Source organism: Sarcophilus harrisii, chromosome 2 (genome assembly GCF_902635505.1).
Source record: "Sarcophilus harrisii chromosome 2, mSarHar1.11, whole genome shotgun sequence".
NCBI lineage: Eukaryota > Metazoa > Chordata > Mammalia > Dasyuromorphia > Dasyuridae > Sarcophilus > Sarcophilus harrisii.
In genome coordinates this window covers 113,866,138-113,889,309 of record NC_045427.1, presented here as the reverse complement: position 1 = coordinate 113,889,309, position 23,172 = coordinate 113,866,138, and the positions used below count along the sequence as shown (strand labels likewise).

General features: G+C 36.2%; 1 protein-coding gene and 1 long non-coding RNA gene across 3 annotated transcripts in view; one reads left to right on the top strand and one right to left on the bottom strand.

Moving 5' to 3' along the window:
* Window positions 1-2,383: 2,383 nt before the first annotated feature.
* On the bottom strand, window positions 2,384-12,455 carry LOC111718626. The gene is made up of 3 exons (XR_002769147.2): window positions 12,360-12,455; window positions 8,168-8,390; window positions 2,384-3,651 (listed from the first exon to the last, which is right to left on the bottom strand). It is a non-coding gene; the product is annotated as an uncharacterized LOC111718626 (long non-coding RNA).
* ANXA4 (annexin A4) overlaps window positions 12,417-23,172 on the top strand; it is a 49,474-nt gene continuing 38,718 nt past the window's right edge. Inside the window, exon 1 of one of the 2 annotated variants that reach the window (XM_023494681.2) lies at window positions 12,417-12,765. The gene's annotated coding sequence lies outside the window, so the exon portion shown is untranslated. The remainder of the gene's footprint in view (window positions 12,766-23,172) is intronic. The other variant, XM_012539920.3, reaches the window with a different exon arrangement.

Here is a 23,172-nt window from a genome sequence, read left to right as displayed (position 1 = left end):
ACTGCCCTTCTGTTGAGTTTAAAAAGTTAAAAAGCCTGTATTCTCCCCAATTATAATACCTTTCTCCCATCTGATTGCTTTTTGACTGATTGATCACATCAGAGTCCTCAACTTCTAAAGGTGTAACCTTGGCTGCCATCATGCCCCATCTGTCTTTTGTTTGATATCTTGGAGCTGGGCCCTGCCTCTCATTTCCCTGGGTCAATCTACATTCTGAGGCCCAGTGGGAGCCCTTATGGCATTTTGGACATAGGGTTTTAAGTCTTCTCTCACCCTGTCTTCTCACTCTATCTCCATATCTGCATTAGGCTCTCAGATGTCCTATTTTTCCACACTGAAAACATCGAAGATTTTCTCTAGAAGTCCCTTGCCAAGAGAGACCCTGTCTTCCCATGTTCATCATAGTCTGGGTATAATAAGCATTTGTGTCCACTGTGGCACAGTGTCTTATGATTTACTCTAAAGGAGCATCTTTGTCTAGTCCCCATATAATTCTTCTGCAAACCTCATTAGCATTTTCTTTAGCCCATTGTCATCATTATTTCTGTAGCTGCATTTTCTCCAATGGTTCTTGTGACAGCTGTTCACAGATGTCCCACAAAATCAGCAAAGGTTTCATTGGGATCTTGCTCTATTTTTGTGAAGGCTTCCCCTCTATCTTTCCCTGGGAGGGAACCCCAAGCTTTTATAGCAGCAGTCACAATTTGCTCAAACACTGCTCTGGGGCAATTAATCTGTGGTGAATTCTTTGCATACTGACCTTCACCTGCTAGTTGGTAAAAGGTGATTTGTATATTAGCTCCAGTTTGCTTATTGCATTGGGCTTGTATCCTGCATAATTCACTATACTCCGAAAGCCACAACAAATTTTGTCCAGGTTCTAAACATGTCCTAGCTATAGATTTCCAGTCACTAGGGGTTAAGATTTCATAAGCCAAACTATCTAGTAACATCTTAACATAAGATGATGTAAAAAAAAAAAAAAATAAAAAAATAAAAAATAAAAAAAAAAAAAAAAAAAAAAAAAAAAAAAAAAAAAAAAAAAAAAAAAAAAAAAAAAAAAAAACATAAGATGATGTAGCCCCATAAAGAGCGCAAGCCTTTTTTAAATCCTTATATTTTTCCAAATTAAAAGGAGTATATCTTCTCCTTTTTTGACCTGAAAAGTCAAGCTCTTCAATCACAGGGTATGCATTTATTATATCAGATACATCCTGTCCTTCATTTTTTGCCTTAACTAGTGCTTTTTGTAATCTTGTCATAGGCTGCTTTGTAGGTGGTGCTGATTGTGTTACTGCCTCTCCCCTCCTTCTCCCTCTACCCATGAAGGGTTAATTAAGGGAGAAGGGTCATGAGATGGAGAATGCTCCTGCTGTGAAGTACCACACTCAGAATTGTACTTAACTCCTTTCTTATCTGATTCTTCATCCTTTTCACCTAGTTTATTTGGATCCTCCCCCTCCTGGTCTTTCTTCTTTTTCCTTATTCTATAATTTATATAACTTCCTAAAGCCAGTCGTATTAAATTATATGTATAAAGTGTATTTTTGGAAATTGACTTTGGATTGGAATTGTAGTATTCACATAGTTGCTTTCTTACTAATTTCCACTTCTCTAGATCCAATTCTTTTTCCTTAGAAAACCAAGGAGATGTGTACTGTACAGTTTCTAAAAGTTCAATGATCTGCTCCCAAATTATAATCAAACCTTGGCTTTTCATAAGTCTGACAATGCTCTGTACACATTTTCCTTGAATTGGAAAAGACTGTTTTCTAAACATCTATCCCATTTTAGCTGAAATACTACTTTAGCCCTTTGCAAAGTTTCCTTGTCTATTTTTGTACTCACCCTAATTTCTGGGTCACAGTTGAAGGTTCTTGATCCCATGTTCTAGCACCAAAATATAATATTCTTCTCAAAAATGTAATGTTCTCTTGTTGGGGTTTTCTTGGGGTCTTTGGAGGCAGCCTTTGTTTTAGTTCTGTAATCAGCACAAGTGTAACCAGGGATTAAAGTCCAAATCCTTTACTGTCTCCTTCAAAGTCCTATCTCCTTCACTTGGGGCTTGGCTAGTTTTTCTGGAAGCCTTCTGGATCCTGGTTTCAGTGAAGAAGCGAAGGAGGACAGCCTGCCACCACTTTTCTGGTCTTCCCTCGTTCTGATTCTGGGGGAGTTTGTCAGAGCTTATATGGTCTTTTATCAAAGGTGTGAATCTTGTAGAACTATAGTAAGTACTAAGTACATGTACTGAATTAGAGAACTGTTAAATACCATGCTAAATAATCATTGTCTCTATCAATTCCACTGACTTAGCAACTTGTTTCAATCCTTTGTTTCAAGTTCAGAGTTCTGGCCCATAACAATTTTCCTTCCCATTTCTTCCTTAAAAGCATTTCTCACATTTAAAAACATTTCTTACTTCAATTTTTCTAGGGATTCATGTAGTCCTTATGGAAAATCCAGTTTTTCCTTTGAACCCTTAATCATAGTAAGATTTGCAATACTAGTTTTCTGGCACTAGTCCTAGTTTTCTTTGATTTACTCATATCTCTAATTTTGGTTCCTAAATTGAGGTTTCATAGAAGGAGCAAGCTTTGTCCCCATTGCCATTTTGGTTGAGTTGGTCTGTTATGACCAGAACTTGAAACAAGATGTTAACTCAATGGAATTGATAGAAACAATGCTTGTGTTTACACCTTTGAGAGTTCATACATTAGCTCACACATTAGAGTTCACAAGTTGGGAGATTTCAGTATTTAGTATGAGATTCACGAGTTTACACCTCCCATAATCCCACTCTCAGAGGAGGAGTCAGCCTTTGAGTATGACCTCTAAAAGAGCATAAAAAGGAGCTGAGTCAGTTGAGTGCTTTCTGACTATCCTGGGGCTTCTTCCTGGATGTTCTCTATTTATGGTGCCTCTGGACAAAACACTTGCTGGCTCCAAATGTCTCAGACTTCTCTTCTGTTGAGCAAGGAAATTATCCTATACTAACAGATTTTGCTAACAGTCTCTATTTCCTATTATTTGTGGGCTTCTGACTAATTTTGCATGCAATTCTGGAGTGGAAACAATCAGGCACTGTAGTTTATATTTAGTTTTATTTAATTTCCTGATCATAATTTGGTCTGTTGTAAACTTTAGAGTTTTTCTGGAATTAATAAGTGGGAGCTGGGGGTGCCACCATCTTGTTCAGCTACCATCTTGCCTGGAAGTCTTGCGATTTTCCCTTTTTTTCACTTTTACATTTAATCTTCATTAACATTTTCGCCTTCTTTTCTTACTTTTTAAAATCTACACAATCAGCAAAAATAAATCAAGACGTGATTTGTGGCAGAGTTCTGAAAAGCTTACATTAACAATTTAACAACTAGCCCTTGGAATTTGGAGCTTATTCCAGCAAACTTTTCTACCAATTCCCTCTAATCAGCTCCCATCTGCAAACCTTTGATCTTTATTATTATTTTTTTTATCATTGCAACATGTTTTCTAACATATTTTCCATCATCCTTTTCTCTTTCCATTTTTGCAATGAAGTCAGCACCCATGAATTTGTAGTCAGAGGATCTGAATTCAAATATCATTTTTGTTGATTCCTCCTTCTGTATCCTCAAGCAGGTCATTAACATTCCTTATCCTCAATTTTCTTATCTGTAAAATAAAATAGATAGAAGACTCAATTCTTGAAGACCTATAATGTCATATTGATAAGATCTTATAGAGTTCTTCATAGGATTTCTTCCTTACCAGAACAGATATTGGTACATATGTTGTAAATATTTTCATGGTGTGCTTTTGGTACAAACTGACCATACATCCTGTAAAACATTTCTTATTATGTTTGTTAAAATACACAAATAAAATAGAAATAAAAAATTAAAATACATTTCAGCATTTGTTTTATTTTCTTCTCTAAAGATTTCTGAGTCATCCTTCCAATTAGCTTCAACATCTTTTTATCTTTTACTTTCATTTATTCTGAAAATATCAAGATGGAGATAATTTCATTCCTTTTATATTAAATCTATTCTCTGGTCCCTTTATTTTATTGTTTTATTTTTACTATATTTTAAGTTCCAAACTTTCTTCTTCCCTCCTCATCCTGCACTAGAGAAGGCCACCATTTGATATATATATAATATGTAAAATCATACTATTCATATCTCTATTTATCAATCCTTTCTCTGGGATTGGATAGCATCTTCCTTCACAAGTCCTTTGCAGTTGATTTGAGTATTTATAATACTCAGAATAACTTAGTGATTCTGGATCTCACATTTAGAATACCAAGAGCTAATAGTAAGAGCTACTTTGAGGACTGTATGATTCTTAGCATCCATGCACCCTTTCCCATCACTTTACTAACATCACAGCAGAAACAGAAGGAGGCAAAGCAGGACTGAGGGGAAGCTGATATTTTCCTTTGTCTCATAGATTGCATGGTGGAACAATACCTTAGCAAATAAGCATATCAAAAAGTAAACACACTCTATCATCAAGAATCTACTCAAAGATTTTTCAGCATAGTAGAATGTATCACAATTTACATTTATCAGGCATGGTCTTCAAGACCACAGGGTTACTTCTATCTATACCAGGCCCTGATGAGACATCATCATGCATACCACAGTACTCCCATGCCCTAGGAGATATTTGTATCAGTTACTGTGTTTGAAATTATTATCTAATGACCAGCCATCTAGGTATTGATGACCCAGGAGCAAAGTTGCTTCAGCCGAGATAGCAGTACTTTTTGTATCCTCTAGTTCATCTTCTTAGACAGGAGTTCATATCATTTTAGGGGAGCCTTGATCCCTTTGGCAATTTGTTAAAACCCTAAGGACTTCCTAGCACAATGATTTTAAATATATAAAGTACATATGATAACAAAAGAAAACAATTATATCAAAACACAATTGTAAAAACATAATAGTTCATGGCTTCCAGTTCAAGATTCCTGCTCTAAGACATGACCTTAGTAGTTTGAGGGAATATCTGAAAATGTATTTCATATCCAGCATTCTTAATTTTTTTCCTTTTCAGTTATTTCTGGACCCCTAAAGTTAATATTTAAGAAAAAGGAATAAAAGCAGCTAGATACCAAGCACATAGAGTACTAAACTTAAAATTAGGAGGACTTTTGAGTTCAAATCCTGCCTTAGACACTTGCAGTGTATCCCTAAGCAAACCATTTTACTCTTTACCTCAGTATACTTATCTGTAAAAAATAGAGAAAATAATAGAACCTATTTCCTAGGATGGTTGTAAGGATTAAATAAGAAAATATTTGTGAAGTATTTTGCAAACATTAAAATGTTATATGTCTTATTTAACCTTGATCAGATTGCTTGCTGTCTTGGGGAGGAGGGAGGTGAGGGAGGTAAGAAAAGGAGGAACAACAATTTGGAACACAAAATTTTACAAAGATGAATGTTGAAAACTATCACTACATATATTTGGAAAAATAAAATACTATTGAAAAAATTAGTGTATGTTAAATATTTTATTTTCAGCATATATTTTGTGATGTAGGAAATGTTATTCTTTATATACAAGCAATATTTAGTTTTTATATTGAGTAGCTTTTCTAGAGGGGATACTAATATTCCCATTTGGGGGAAAGTCTAGAGCTTAATTTTAAGAGATTTTCCTTAGATCTCCAGGTTTGAGACTATGGACCAAAAGCTTCAAAAAAAGCCCCGATTCCTTTCTCTTTTCAGTCTGGTTCCCCTGGTTTTAAATCCAGGCTATGGGAATCCAGAGCAGGTGTTCTGAAAGTAGGTATTTATGGCAGGGGTGCACTAGTTTAGACTGGTCCACTAGAATCAATTGTTCAACAATCAGGGTTACTCTACCTGTCAGGGGCAACCACCTTACCAAAGTATTTAAGCATTCAATCGTTTAAGCATACAATAGTCTTTGTCTTTGGTAATTGAGAGAGACCATTCACCATCAGTTGATTGATTATTTGCTAGTTCAATTAACAAATTGATTATTAATTACCCAGAAATCCTGATTTCCCAGTTTTTCATTGATCTCAGGTTTGATATTGTAATGAATGAAATTAACTATAACTGACATATGAAGAAAGATGCTAGGTGCATTCATAAATAGAAGCATCTATAGCATTTATATACCAATTTGTGCCTAGGGCAGGAGTATGGGGAGAAAAAAAATTTGCTTGATAATTTTGTTATATATTTGAAAGGAATATTAAGTTGTACACAGTAGATTTATATTTTCATATGCAATCATCTTTTTATTGTATTATGTTATGGAAATCCTTGTTTTTATTTCCAGAAATTAAAAATAAAATTAATCAAAAAGGAATGAAATGAAACACTCATAACAAATCTAATAGTTGACAAAAGGAGGTTAACTTAGACATAGCAGAGAAGGATATTCACAATAATATTCAATAAGAACTCTACCTTAGATCAGCTAAATGAAGGTTCCCTGACTTTATGTGTCAAAGACATGGTTATCTGCCTATAGAACATAAGAACCCAGATGGAGCTCCTCATGATTTGTTATATTCAAGTGATCAAGGAACAGACTGAAAGCTCTTAATTTGGTGAGCCAACTGAATCTCCAAGAGAATTTTCATACCTTCTCAATATAAAAAAATTATATAGATAAATAGATATACACACACATACATATATCTATGTATACCCACACAGAACTATAGATCAATATTTACATATAGATGTGTATATGTGCATGCACGCAGATGGGCAAACATGATTGTCTAAATATAAAGACAACTCAGCTTGAGTATGGCATAATGGTCTAGTTTGGGATCTGGCTCTCCCTCTCTGAAAGATTTTGATATTTCTGCATTTGTGGGGAAGAGAAAGAGGGTCATAGTTGGGCACTTGTTCCTTCTTTCACCTATCTCAAAGAGGGATATAAGGAAAAAATTATATTTCTACCTACCATGTATCAAATATTGGACATCTAGGGAACAAAATTTTGGGGCTCAGGATAAATACCACATTCTACAATAGTTCTCAAGTGAAAGATAAGAATGTAGTTTGCTATTGATAACGCCTTCTCACCAAATAATGGTTACACAAAAGATCATTATGAAGAGCTAGTGAATCTCTTTATCAAAAGTAAGCAATCTAAAAAATTGGAGACATTTTACAGATTAGGATAAACAATAGAACACACCATAGTGAACCAGAATTCTTTGGTTTAGGAGTAAGATAAAAATATCTCCAAAGGAACAAGTAATCCTCTCAGTTTCTCTCAAGCCACCAAATAAGTTATAAGACTTCATGTTCTCAGATTTGAATTTTTTTTTTTTTTTTTTGCCCAGGCTTTTCTTTAGCTGATTTAAATCCTTGGTCACTATAACACACTCGTTCAATAGTACATTCTGATTTTTCTTAGTACCTATTTCACAGGTAAGGTTCATATGAGATTATTTATTTAAAGGACTTTGCAGATATTCAATATATATCTATACACCCATACATATACATATACATATACACACACACACACACATACACACACTTTGTATGTTCTTTTTTTTTTTCCTGCATGTAGATGGTATTTTCCATTCAAAGTTCATTGAAATTTCCTTGGATCATTGTTTAGTTGAGAACAACTACAACTTTCAACGTTGATCATCACCCAATCTTGCTGATGCACATAAATCTTATAAAACATTATTAGTTTACAAATAAGAACCCCATGGTATAAATATTATAAGTATGATTTCCATTTCACAAGCAACAGTCATATAGTGGGAAAAACTTTGGCTATAGCATGTTAGATTGTTTTCTTGGCAAAGATACGGAGTGGTTTGCCTTTTTCTTCTCCAGCTCATTTTACTGAGGCAAACAGTTTTAAGTAACTTGTTCACTTAAGTCACACAGTCACACAACTATTAAGTTTCTAAGGTCAGATTTAACTCAAGAAAATGAGTCTTCCTGACTTCAAGGCTAGAATACTATCTCTTTGTCACTGAGCTGCCCTGGACTTGAGTTCAAATTTAACCTTTGATACTTATGATCTTTGATACTGTGGATAAGTTACTATTTCCCTGAGCCAGTTTCCTCATCTGTAAAATGAGGGGTCTTGACTAGATGTCTTCTGAAGTAGATTCCAGCTCTAAAATGAGATGAAATTCAAAGAGATTAAATAATTTACTCACCTCATGTAAGAACTAAGCAGAACCAGGTCTTGAATCCAGGTTACTTGATTTCAAGCTTAATACTCTGTAACTCCATCTTCTATGTCTTCTTCATTATTTGTTCACTGGTACACCCAGCTCAAAGCTCCTATATTCCTGAAGTCCCCAACTTTGCTCCAAATAAGAAATTCTCTCTTATATGGATTAACAAGTGTTAATGTAGAGGGGTACTGTACTCTCTTTCCTATGGAAATTAAAAAACAAACAAACAGGATCCTTTCCAAGCCCTCCCTGCATACCCTTAATTTATTCTATAAGAGGAATATTTCCCATCTTTTTCAAAGGTTGGAAATCTCTTTGCAAATCTGTCTCTCTCCCCCATCGCTAGTGCTTTCCCTCTGAGACAACCTCCCATTTATCTTTTCCATATCTTGTATGTACATAGTTGTTTGCACATGGCCACCTCCATCAGAATGTGAGGTTCTGATGGGTAGAGACTGTTTTTGTCTTTCTTTATACCCTCAGCATGTAGCATAGAGCCTCACACAGAGTAAGCACTTAGTAAATGCTTTTTTGATTAACTATTCATTCCACATATTAAGCACATAACTAAAAGTTAGGTCACCATCAGATATTGCGCTTATTAGGCACATGAACAAAAATAAGAGTTCAAATGGTTGCAGTTTGGATTTAAACATGTGATTCCACTTTTGATTCACTGCTAAGGACAGGTTCCTATTGTTTCTTCTGCTTCTTTCTCTTCAAATTGAGCAGGAAGCAAAGAGGGAAGAGTGGCAAGAACCCTCTGGTTAAATGGAAATTAGTGGGCTCTAAACTCATCCCCTTTTTACCCCCCCATTTTAGCAGATGGCAAAAAGATGCACAGTGTCCAGGTAGTACTGGTAGTTAAAAGTCACCTAGTTAAAGTAGTTAAAAGTCAGCTTTCTGTAGTCTCTGTCCATACCATCCTTCCTGATTGCCCTCTTTCAAGAAGGTATTCCAGTAGAGTCCAGGAGGAAGGGTGGGGTGGAAGGACAGATAAGATTCAGAGATCAAATTCCCACACTTATCCTGTCTACCCACCTCGATATTGCCTAATATGTGGAATGGAATCTCTTCCAGGTTCTCCTCAGAAGTCTCAATGATAACAAACAAACAAAAAAAAGCCTTCAAAGTAATAAGTTTTGGGATAGAATCCATTAGACCACTTCCAGAGTCCTATATGTCTTTAGCAATAATGACTGAGCAGTAAATAGCTCAGGAGCCAAAGAGTTACCCAGATCCAGTGTAGCCTAACCAGAATTCTAAGAAGGGCCCAAATTGAATGCTTTTCCCATTATGACATGATGACTCCCACAGTCTTCTCTGGGGATATTTCAAAACACAACTGTAGGTTCCCAGGAGCAACCCAGGTTTGCACAAATAAAATATATAGAGTCATAATTATTTTAAAATACAATTTGAAAATATTTTTAAAAACAACTTCCAGGTTAATAATAATATTAACTAGAATTTATACAGCACTTTGAGGTTTGAAAAGCTTTTTACAAATATCACCTCACTTTTATCTTCACATCAACCCTGGAAGGTAGGTACTAAACATTACTCTCATTTTACACATGAGTATATTGGTGCAGGCAAAAATTTAGTAGCTTCCCTCGGGTCTCACAGCCAGTAAGTACTTGAGGTTAGATTTTAACTCAAAACTATCTTATTTCCAAGTTCAATACTTTATCTGCTGTGCCTAGCTAAGCGGTGAATGACTGGTGAATGAGTGAAAGCAAGGAGCCCGAGTGGAAGGAAGCTCCTACGGAGCTGAAAGCTTAGGTACAGTCATTAACTTCAGGTAGAACATTGCCTCTTTAGATTGCCAAGACAGATCCTTCAGATATATACAGACAATACAGATCTATTTGCCTTTACGTATTACACATCTATGTTTTGAGGTGAACTGATTCTTTCAGTTAGTTACTTATTAAGCTTTTCTCATACACCACACACAGTACTAACTGTTGAGAATACAAAGAAAGGCAAAATATGGTTCCTGCCCTTATAGAGATCACATTCTAATGGTAGAGACAACTTGCAAACAATTATTTATAGGTACATATTCTGTCCTTTTCAGTCATGTCTGATGCTTTGTGATTGTATTTGGGATTCTCTTGGCAAAGATAATTGAATGGATGCCATTTCCTTCTTTAGTTCATTTTACAAATGAGGAAACTGAGGCAAACAGGGTTAAGTGATTTGCCCAGGGTCGTGCAGCTAAAAAATGTCTGAGGCCAGATTTGTACTTAGAAAGATGAATCTTCCTGTCTACAGACCTCTATTCACTTCCACAAGTAGCTGTCTCAGAGATAATATATATACAGAGTAAATGGGAGGTAATGTTAATTGTAAGGCACTAGAAGTAGTTCTGTAAGGTTAGTACAGCACTGATCATTGGGACCCCAGTGCCATTGTCTTTGGTGTAAATTATCATCCCAGTCCCTTCAACTAATAATGTAGCTATGGAAAGAACACTGGGACTGGAGTCAAGAATAGTTCACATGAAGTTTCAGAGATTTACTAGCTATGTATCCCTGAACAAGTCATTTGATAAAATTTATAAAGCATTTGCATTTTGGTCACTGAAAGGCAGCTAGGATTTGACTGCTAGTGCTGGCTCTCTACTTACTTAGCCATGTAACTTTACATAAGTCTTTGAATATCAGCTTCCTCCTTTGGGAAATGAGACTCCAAAGTCTTTTCTAACTCTGAAATCCTTATACTCAAGAGACAGTCATTATTGAATGTTTTGATTATTAATTTTAGCTTTCATTTCTATGGTAATTTAGATTTACATAGAACTCTCCCCATGACAACCCGTGGAAGTACCAATATTATTGTTTTAATTCGACAGATGAGTATATTAAAGGATCCGAGGTGGAGTGATTTGTGCAGTCACAAAGCAAGTAAATGTCAGAACTAGGATTTGAACCCTGGTCTCCTGGCTCCCAGTTCAGTGCTCTTTTCACTAAGAGAGCAAGTTCTCTAGGGAGATCTTTGAGGTTCTCTACCCAAGTCTGTCACCAGATGACAGTAGTATTTACAATGTAACTAACCCCCATCCTTAGGCGTTTTCATTTCCCTCGAGGAGAGAAATATAATTTCTAAGACATGTTTGCTTTTTTTTTTTTTTTTTTTTTTGAGGCTTGAAATTTGTTACTGTTTTCACTTTGTTTATGTTCTTTTCTCTTGCTGTCACTTCCACTTTTCAGATCTAAACACACTTTTCAGTTGTGTTTGGTTACCTAAGTGTAATTACTCAGAATGAATTAAATTCTGCCACCCTTGAAAGAGAAACTGCAATTTCCAGTGGAGGGAAAAAATCACTCAAAGCTCTTGTCTCCAGTCTGAATCAGCAATTTAGAAGATCGGTTTATACAAAAGTCTTTTTACACATGAGAGAGAAGATTGTTAATGTGAAGTGACTTGGACCAAGTTTTATAGACGTAGTTAGTAACAGACCTGAATTCCAACCCAAGCTAGTGAACTTACAGGTTATCAAAAGGATACAAGGATTCACTGATATCACCTGCAGGAGATAATTTTCTTCTACTTTGTAAATTAAGGAATTTTTGACATGTTCATTTAAGACTTAGAAAATATTTAGAATTTGATGTAACTTTAAAGATCAAGTTCAATCCCCTCTCTCACTGAATGAAGAAATTGAGGCAGAGAAAAGAATTTCTTTCTTTCTTTTTCAGAGTTCCTTGAAGATATTTGATAAGTTGAAGAATCTGAATTCAAACCCTGGCCTTTCTACTTATGTCCCGGTTTTTTCGTCTTGATACTAAATATGTCAATCTGCCTCCAGACTTTTCATTAGTAGTTCGGATGATAGGACAATTTTTCTGAATTTGAATAAAATGGAATTTGAGCTCCAAACCACCACATGGTTTCCCAGTGTGGGTGGGGACAGGATCGGTTTCCTGGCTTCCGGCAGGAATAGGTGCCCCTCTAAGTGAATATGCTTCACAGTCCGAAAAACAGTATGGCATAAACCAGGTGAAGGGGCATGTGAGCCCGGGGAATCGGAAGCTGGGGATCCTAAAATCTATTCCTGAAACTAGCTTTAGAGCCCATTTAGTACAGTTTAGTTTTAAAACTATGGCGCAGAGAACCACGTCCAGCAGATATTAAGTTGCACAGTGGAGCTTTGAATCCATACCTTTTGGTTCCAAGCCCAACGCCCTTTCCACTACATCAGAAGCAAACGGGCCTCGGGAGCTGCTGCTCAGAAGTTTCTGAAAGTAGCCTCAGCTTTGGGTACTAGAGGCTACTCTGGGCCGGGGTGGAGTCAGGGGAAAAGCTAGTTGGGTGTCCAATAACTCATAGCCAGGTGTTATTTAATTAGCCTGGGGAGTAAAATTTCCGGGACCATAGGGGAAGCGAGTAAGGAACGTCTTGAAACCGACACTGTCTCCGCCCCAAAGCAGGAAGGACTAGCCCAGCCCAGCCCTGCCCAGCCCAGCCCAGACTAGCTCTGCCCGTTGTAGTCAATACATGAATTGCCCAAAGTGCACAGAGTGGGTCTGAGCTCAGAAAGGGCAGACTGTGACTGCGCTCCCGCCGTGGTAAGGAAATCCCTTGTGGGGAGATCTCTTGGGCTGCGGGAAGGACTAGCAGGGAGTGGCCTTAAGGGATGACTGTACCGCCGGCCGATTGGTGTTCTGACTTGTTCTTTGAACACCTTTCGGGAGGCTTTCACAGCCCCATTTGGGGACTTTGCGTCAGGATCCATCAATGTGGGGACGCTCCTCTGCTCCCTTAGGGGTCAAGCAGAGTCTCCTGGCTGAGGAGCAGGGAAACTCGGAGGGAGGGAGGGAGTGCAGCGCACCCTCAGTAGGTTCCGCCCCCATCCCATCTTAATCTGGGTATGGGAGGCTCCTCTGGAGCGCTCACAGAGCTGGGAGGCCCTCTTTGGTGCTGGGCCTCGAATATTCCTCGGGAATGAGTGGAGCAGACTAGAATGGGTGCCTCCCGGCCGGCGAGGTACCTGTGAGGTGCCCGGGAGGTGTCCAGCTGCTCGCCTTGGGATTTGATGCAGGCAACAAACCTTTTGGAGAAACCGATTAGGGAATTGGGGAGTGAGTGCTCCCTGGTGCTCTTTGGTGCCAGAGACTGTTATTATTTCTTGCATAATCCAGCGAATTTGTCATGTTTTTACATTTAGTTGGTTGGAGTTCCAGAGATTGTGGGTGTTAAACACGCTTTGAAAGTCTGGAGTTCTTTGTCGAAATCCTAGTCCTGCTGACGGTATCAGCTGATTTACTGTCTCACTTGGTTGCTGTGAGGAAAGTGTGTAAATTTTAAAGTTCTATTAAAAAGTTGAGTTATTAGAGGTGGTCAAAAGCTCTGATTTTGGAATTAGAGGGCCTGGATTTGGCCCAGGTGCTGCCACTCAGAATGACTCTCCGAATCTCAGTTTCCTGAATGGTAAAATAAAAGGATTAAGCTTGAAGGAGAGGTCTTACATTTTTATGTAAAATAATAAACCTTTTTGACAGTCTGGTGAAGTCTGTGGACCCCTTCTCAGAATAAGGATTTTAAATGCACAAAATAAAGATGATGATGAAGGAAATTAATTATATATATTGAAATATAGCTTTATACACATGTGTATGTGTGTAGACATAGACATGTACAAGCATACATACACATGTGTGTATGCATACACGTATAAAATTTAAGGATTCCAGCTTAAGATGGGCTACAGTTTTTTTTTTCTAAGACTAAAGACCAACTGTATGTTCTTTTCCAATTCTATATCTTATTAGGCCAGAAGAAATTAGATGCCTGTGACTGTCATTGGTACCATAGGTAGGATGCCTAAATATGGCCCAGCCTTTTATTTCAGTCATTATTACTTTTATTTTTTAAATTAAAAAGTTTACTATGAGACCCTAGCTATCATTCTAGATTAACTTTAATGACAGAGAAGAGAGTGGGTTCTGTGGAAGAGAAACAAGTCTGGACTAGTGGGGGGAAAGAAATTACCAAAAATAGAGCTTCACAGGTACAAAAATTGCGACTTCAGGGGCAGCCATGAAAAAAAGGCCTTGGATGGAAAATGATACTTAAACTGCTTCTTGGAAGAAGCTAAAGATTCTAAAAAGATGGAATATATTCTAGGCATAGTAGATTATACTTTATGCAAAATGTACTGAATTCTAACAGCAACAAATAGGCCTTTAGGAGAGTAATTTGAAATGTAACACCTGATATTACTGAGCACTTAAGTTAGCTGCTACCTCCTTTACTGACATCTTTTCATTTGTAATCCTGTAAGTTAGGCACTGTAAATATTATTTTTCCAACTTTACAGATGAGGAGACTGAGGCTCTGAAGCTCTGAAAGGATTTACTATTAGTCACACAGCTAGGAATTGTCAGAGACAAGATTTGAACCCAGGTCCTCCTGAACTAAATACAGAAAGGGATTGTTGTTTTGCAGTTGTTTTAAACTCATCGTGACCTCATTTGGGTTTTCTTGGCAAAGATATTGGAGTAGTTTGTCATTTCCTTCTCCAAATTATTTTACAGATGAGGAAACTGAGGTTTAAGTGACTTATCCAGAGTCACATAACTAATAAATGACTGAGGCTAGATTTGTACTCAGGAAGATGAGGCTTTCCTGACTTCTGGCCTGGCATTCTATCTGTTTTGCCACTAATTGAAAAGGGAGACTGGAGTCAAATCAGGCTGAACTCTATCCAGCTTTTGTGTATATACATTTCCTTATATAATTTCAAGAAGGGGAGCATGCCTAATTCTATAGAACAGAAGCCCATGGCTTTCTCTTTTATTTTTATTTTATTTTTTTTATTTTCAAACAATTTGAAAATTGTTTTTTCAATAAAACAGAAGGTTGTAAAATAGAAGTTGTAGCAAGATTTTATTCAGTTAATTTTTTCTCAATAGTATTTTATTTTTCTAAATCATGTAACATTTTTGCAACATTCATTTTTGTAAAATTTTGTGTTCCAAATTTTTCTCCTTCCCTCCTTACTTCCCCCTTCCCCAAGACAGCAAGCAATATGATACAGATTAAATATGTGCTATCCTTTTAAATATATTTTCATATGTGTTATGTCATGCAAGAAAAATCAGACCAAAAATTTTCTTTTATTTTTTTCTTCACTAGTATTTGCTTTAGGATTATTTTGTTCTTTGAGAATCTGAAGGAATAAGAAAACCTAAAAATGAGAATTTTTCATGCCTTTCCAAAACACACACACACACACACACACACACACACACTCCTACACCCCTCTACCTTACAGGCTTTCAAGCAGGAGGTGAGGGGAAACATCCCCATAAGTCATAGTTTACAAATTCATTTGCTTACCTCCGATCCTTTATTTGTTTTCCTGCTAGTGTTGCTTAGTATAATCCTTAAACCCTTCCAGATGTGGCAGCAACTTTTGACTACCATCCCAGTTCTACTTTTAAATTTATGTCAAAATAATTTATTAACCAAATCTTGTATTTCCCTCTCTCCCCCCCTCCCCCCAACTCTTTCACATTTTTAGCTTCAGAAAATAGTTTCAGTCTAAGCAATTTGGCAAGCTCCTCCCAACCAATCTCCTTCCTGGCAAAGGAGAAGCTATAGGACAAAGCACACTATATACACCCTCCATCTCTTGTGCCCAATATTTTTATATCAATGAAACCAGACTAAAGTGAACATCAGAGGGAACCCTGAAGTAGGAAAAAAAAGTCACCAAGAGGTGAGCTTGGTATATTGGAAGCAGCACTGGATGAAGGTAGGACTCCTTTGGAGGGGTGATCCTGCTGACCACTAGCTGATTGAGGAACTATCAGGGTCTGGTGAAAAGATTCCCACTCAGAAAGCATGTGAAAGGTACTATGTTAGGAGACACATTAAAAAAAAAAAATCTCTGTCCTTAAGAATTATATTCTACTAGGATTTAGTCAGAGAATTTAATTTCAAATCCCACCATTGCAATTTATTTATTATGTATATGACTTTAGAAGTATTACTTTTCCTTCTGACACTTTAATTTCCTCATCTGTTTTTTTTTTTTTAAAGGAAGTTGGACTAGATAATCTCTAAAATCCTCTCTACATATTTTATCTTATGATCCTGAGTAAGTCATTTGATTACGATGGCCTCTATTTTTCTATGTAAAATGAGGAAGTTAGATCGATGGGTCTTCTAGCTGTGAAACAGTCTGTAAAGTGTGTGGAAGAGGAGAGGAATGGTGCTAGTCAGAGGTGAAAAGCTGTGTTCGAAGGGGGATGGGGGAGGGACTTATTTTTTAAACTTTAATAACTTTTTATTGTTCTATACTATTTTTTACATTATCATAGTATCCCATGTATCCTTCCTCTTCCTCTCAGAGAGCTACCACAGAGCACATAGTATTTTTTTTAGAGAGAAAAAAACAACAGCACACTTGATCAATACATTGAAAATGTATTGTTTAAATGCATTTTATAACACCTGTGGACCTCATACCTCCACCGGGGGTAGATAATATCTTCTCTTCATTTGAATCTTGCTTTATCTTTATAAATAATGCACATATATATAATACATATTATATACATTTAATATACATAATATATACACATTGCATATGTATATATATACATAAAACACATTTTATATACACTTCATATACATATATGTTTTTTATGTAATTTATATAATTTATAAATTTCTCTCTGTGTGTATGTGTGTGTGTTCTTTCCATTTACATTGTGGTTGTTACTATGTATATTATGGGGTGCAGCAATGTTAGATTTGGATTTGAGGTTTAGGTCTTATTTAGTATTAAAGTGGGAGGGAACCATATAAGTCTTGTTGGGAATATTTTACTTTGAACAATTCCCAAGTGAGAGAAGGAAAAGAGAAGGAGAAGGGTAGTCAACAACATAGAGGCCTAATTCTAAATCAGCTTTGTGGACAGATACCATTATCTTGGGAAAATGTAGGCTGAAATTAACAGGGCTTACTTAGTGAGAAGTTTACCAGGATAAATCATCTATATTTCTAGTCCCCTAGCATTTGTTAGGAAATGAGTTATAGAGTGCATTAGATAGAGCCTTCCAACCTTCTTTGGAAAATGGTTGGGGCTGTTTTATAGCATTCAGAGTTGTGAGGGAACAGACAAATATTGACAGTATATTTCTTTTTCCAAAAGAAACATTCTTTGAATACAAACCATTGGACTGTGGGCTATTTGTTAAACTCACAGTAGAGCAAAGGAAAGCAGGGAAATGATTATGGGCAGGAAAGGCCTCTGAGGAAGGTTTTAAACTCTCAGTCCCTGGTTTTCCTCTTCTCTCTCTCTCTCTCTCTCTCTCTTTTTGCTGTAATATCACAAACAATATTCCACACCCATAGCCCTGTACAAATGCCAGAAGTGGGAGGAGGTGCCTTCTCTTTCTGGCTAAGCTTGGTCACGATGAAATATTTGATTTGGATTGTTTGGTTGTGGCTCTTGCCATTTATATATTTATAGTTCTTGTGTATTTGTTGTTTTCTTGTTTCTACTTGGATTCTTTTGATTATGTGTCTTTCCAAGCTTCCTTGTATTTTTCCTTTCTTATAGTATAGTATTATTCTATTTCATTTATGTACCATTATTTGTTTAGCTACTTCCTAATTGATGGGCATCTGTTGTGTGTCTAATTCTTTGCAAACACAAAAAATACTGCTATAATGTGTATTAGAGGCTTTTCATTTTTGTCCTTGACCTCCTTGGGGTATATTACTAGAAGTGGAATATGGTCAAAGAATATGAAAGTTTTGTTCATTTTTCATAATTCTGAAGTTTTCAGAATTTCATAATTCTGAAGAATAATTGTATCAGTTTGTAACAGTATAACTACTAGATCTATTTCCAAAGATGATTAGGGGAAAAGAAAAAAACTATATGTTCTAAAATGTTTATAGCAGCTCTCTTTGTGGTAGACAAAGAACTGGAAATTGCAGGGGCCCCACCAATTAAACAAATTGTAGTATATATTGTGATGAAGTACTGCTGTATTATAAGAAATAGTGAGCTTGGTGATCTTAGAAAAACTGAAATACTTGCATGAAAATAATGCCGAGTGAAATGAACATAACCAAGAGAACATTGTATACATTAACAGCAATATTGTTTCAAGAATGACCATTATAAATACCCAGGTTAACTATAAAGGACATATGAAGAAAGACACTACATACAAAGAACTAATAAATAGAAGCATATATAGAATAATTTTGCTATATATAGTAAAATTCCAAGGGAAAAGAAGTTGGCTCTTGCTATTGCCTTACTTTAGCAAGGGTCACTGTACTTTTTCCCTCCTTTGTCTCTCTCCTTCCTGCTTTCCTCTTCTCATTTTCCCCTTATATATAAACTTTTATAAGGATTGTGAATTCTTTGGGTTCCACATGCTTGTTTGATCTTTTGTAATAAATCTTGTTTTCACTTAAGTCTTATGATGTGATTGCCTGTTGACAATCTCAACCTCCTTAGGCTCAATTTCCTCTTCTATACAATAAGGCATGTGGACAAAAATGGCTTCCAAAATCTCTTTTGACTCTAAATTTATAATTCCATCATCCTATGAAAATAGTTTGGGAAAGCTGAATGGTATTTCAGGCAAAGTATCCTTCTAAGGAAGATCCCATGGACTTGGAATCAGATGGTTATGATTGGAGTTCCCTCATGGACAAACTAGTTAATCTTTTTATGTTCCCATTTCCTCATTTGAAAAATAGGGATACTGATACCTGTCTTCCTCCTCTCAGTAATCGTGTGAGGAAAGCATGTGGTAAATCATAAAGCACTATAAAACAAAGTAACACGAGTTAACCAATTTTGTGCTTGTATACAGGGAGGAAAAAAAAATGACTATTTCCTAGAAATAATCCCATTTTTCTATCATCTTAAGAATGTTCTAAAATTTTTTTTAAGGATTCCTAGACCCTTTTTGAATAGGCAAAATCTGTTATTGATTCAACAAGATAAATTTTACTTCTTTGGTGAGGCTTTGATAGATAATCTATTTGTTCTAAGCCACATTGGATTATTTCAGAGAACTGTTATAATGTCAGTATGTTTTCTTGAATAGAGTGTGACTAAATCAGGACCTGAACACATTACATATTAGGGAAGTGAAATTGTGGATATGATTGCTTAACCTTTTACAGTCAGAGCCCTTGGAAGAATTATGGACAAGAGTAGAAGCACAAAAACAAAGAACTTTGTGCTAACAGAGAAGAGAAGGATTTTATTAATTGGTAGTAAGCAAAATTTCATGGAGGACATGGCAGTTGAGTTGGGCTTGAGAAACAATTTAATAATGCCTTTTAAAACATAGCCTTTTATAGTTTACACAGCATTAATACATACATTATAAATCATTTGATATTCGCACCAGTCTACTGAAATTGGATAGAGTATATATTACTATCCCTATTTTACAGATGATAAAAATGAGAGTTAGAGAGGTCACTGACTGATCCTACATTATCCTAGGGCTCATAAACAGTGCAGTCAGAACTAGATGTCAGATTTTCTGATTCTTGGTGCATTATACCATTATCTCCATTATATCATTTTAACTCAAAAGCTTCATACAAAGACAAAGTGGTTAGAAACACATAGACATAATCTGGGATGAATAATCACTTACATTAATGGTAGTTTCTTATTTATGCCTCTAACCTTTTTGGTAAGTGGAGGAATTAGAGTGCATCTAGTTGGAGAAATTTGGTCAAAAGTCTTTAAGGTGGTTATAAACTTAGAAATGGGTAATACTAAGCTCTTTCCCATAAGTTTCCCCATATCAGGACACTTTGGTTCTCTTCAAAATCAAACGCAGCTCATGTTTTGTACTTTATTCAATAGGAAATAGGGAATAATTGAAGGTTTGGGGACAGTAGAGTAACTTGATTTGGATCTGTGAATCAAGAAAATTAGTTTTGTAATCATATGTGTTATACATTAGAGAGGGTAGATTGGAAATGTGAACTTGTTAGGACAGTATTGCAATAATCTTGATAAAAGGTAAGCAATAATGGGAACTAGAGCATCATGGGACTAATAAAGAAGGAACAGATATAAGGAACATTGTAGAGATGGAATTGATGGGACTTGGTGATTGATTTGATATGTAGGACAAAGGAAAGGAAATAATAATAGCTAGTAGTGACTTTAAAGTAAACAAAGTTACTTACAATAATTTCATTTAATAGATGAGGAACTGAAGCTCAGAGACATTGTTTCGTGCTCAGCTAACCAATAACTAAGTAATTGTCAGAGTTGAAATTTGAATCCAATTCTTTCTGCCTACAAGACTAGTAAACTATCCCATTGTCATACTGCCCAAGAGCTGAAGACAATAGTGAAGGAATAGTGAGCATGATTGTGCTGTTGATGATTTGTTAGGTAAGAAAAAAAGCAGATTTTTTTTTGAGGGGGAGAAAAGTCAGTTTTAAGAGTTTGAAATGGGACAGTCTCTTAGGTTTTTGGCATTGAGAACTTGGAAGAGGATTCAGCTCTCGAGATAAATGTGCTAAGCCTCAGCGTAGTGATGATAGATGAGGTGAATGGCCTGACCAAGAATCAATATAGACTTGAACAGAGCACAGGACTGGGATATAATCTTAAGGAAATTATGGTAAGTGAGCAGGAGGAAGAAGAGGAAAGAGGAGAAGGCGTGAAGAAGGAGGAAGACAAAGGAACAGTTTATAGAAATAAGAAGATAGTGAGGAGAGAATAGTGTCAGGGAAGCTTGGGGAGAAAGAATAACTAGGAGAGAGTGGTCTGTAATGTGCAATGCTGTATAAAGAAAGGCTGGATCCATTGAATTTAGTGATTGAGAAGCAGCTGGTGAGTTTAAAGGGAATTGTTTCAGTGAAGGGGTGGTAACAAAAGCTGGATTGTAAAGGGTTCTCTACGAGGTTGGTAGAGAAAATGAAAGCAGAAATGTTGGCTTCAAATGACCTGAAGTTAAAACACCTTATTCATTAAAAATGGTAAACCCTTGAGAGAAAAGTTTCTTTTGCTATTAGGGACAATCATTAGATTTTTTTTTAAATAGGAAAGTATTTTGGCTAGAGAAGGAAAATGGCAAACTACATTATTATCTTTGCCAAGAAAACCCCATTGACAATATGGTTTATGGGATCATTAAGAGTTGGACACAGCTGAACAAGAACAAATATTTATTGAAGAGTGATTGCTATGTCAACAGTATGTTAACAAAAAAGTGGTAAAATAAATAAATAAATAAATAAATAAAAGCAATGTAGACAATATAGTTAGAGAGCAGACTTTGGAGGAACAAAAGTGACATTCATTTTTAGGTTCCTGAAGACCATTCCAATTCTAAGATCTCCTGGGTGGGTCAGATAGCAAAGTAGAATTCTGAATCAAAAGACCTAGTTTTTGTCTTGGATACACTGTTTGCTAGCTATGCAGAATCAGGTAAGTCAGTTAATCTTTAGGGGCTAAAGTTTCTGCAAATCTGCATCATCACAGTGTTATTGTAAGGATCAAGTGAAATAACATGTAAAAATGCTTCATAATAAATCTGAAAATATAGTACAAACATAAGGTATAATGATTGTGATCAAGTACTCCCCACCTTCTACCCTTATAGACTTCTCATGAATGCATTCATGGGTGGAGCCTGTTCTATATATGGATGAGTCACACCTCCTATATTTCCAAAAACCAAGAATCCAAGTCCTTTTTACTTGTGGGATGTAAAATGAAGCCATCTGCCAAAGTAAAATGAAGAAAGATGACTCACTTACTGGAAAACAAACCACAGTGGAGCATATTCAAACTTTTGTAGACTTTTTAAAATAACATTTATTTTGTTATTTATGTGAAACTTGAAATTTGCAAATAATCTTGCTTTTATTTTTAAAAGATATTAGCAATGGAATGGTATTCATTTGACTAGGGTAGATTGTTATGTGGAATGTTGCTCGACCTAAGAGACCCTCATTAAAAATCAGGATATCCATTGTTAATTTACTCTTGCAAACTGAGGATCATAGGATATTAAAGCAGGACCTTAAGAGACTCATGATGCTGTGGGGAGAGAGATATGCGGAATCAAAGAGCCAGAGCTGGCCTATGGAAAAGGTATTAGAGCCATTCTGTTTGCCTCTGTAGGAGAGAATTAGGAGCAATGGTCAGAATCAGCAAAAAGGACACATTCAGGATTGATATTGGGGAAAACAATTATGGAAAGTTGTCCAACAGTGGTATAGGGGAAGTAATTAGTTTGTTCTCCTGTTGGAGAAAAGATCAGATAAATTTTAGGAGCAGTTAGGTGGTATAATAGACAGTTAGGTGATGCTATAGTGCATAGTGTTGGGCCAGGAGTCAGGAAGATTCATGTTTGAGTTCAAATCCAACCTTAGACACTTATCAGTTGTGTGATATTGTGATACTGGGCAAGCCCCTTCACCCTGTTTGCCTCAGTTCTTCATCTGTAAAGTGAACTGAAGAAAGAAGTGAAAAACCATTTCAACATCTAGCAAGAGAACCCCAGATGAAATAAGGAAGAGTTGGACTGGAAAATAGTATTGGTGGTACAGTAGAGGACTCAGTGGATAGACTTGGGGTCAAGAAGTCCAGAGTTCAGATCCTGTGTGCCTGAGCAGGTCACTTAACCTCTTCCAGCCTCCATTTCCTCATCAGTAAAATAAGGGCAATAATGTTATGTAGGTCCCAAAGTTGTTGTGGGAACCTAAAAAGATAAGTGTATAGCTCTTTGCAAACATTAAAATGCCACTATCTTATTTTCATTATTATTACCACTTTGACTATCATCATCATCATTGTTAATTATTATTTTTATTATAATCTATTGTTGAGTAGGTTATAGAAAAGAGGTCTTTTCAGTTATAGGTTGGATAAGATGGCTGGTGAGATCCCTTTCAGCTAATAGTCTGTGATTCTGTGTTTTGAATCCCAGCTCTGTTGGGTAAGTTACTGA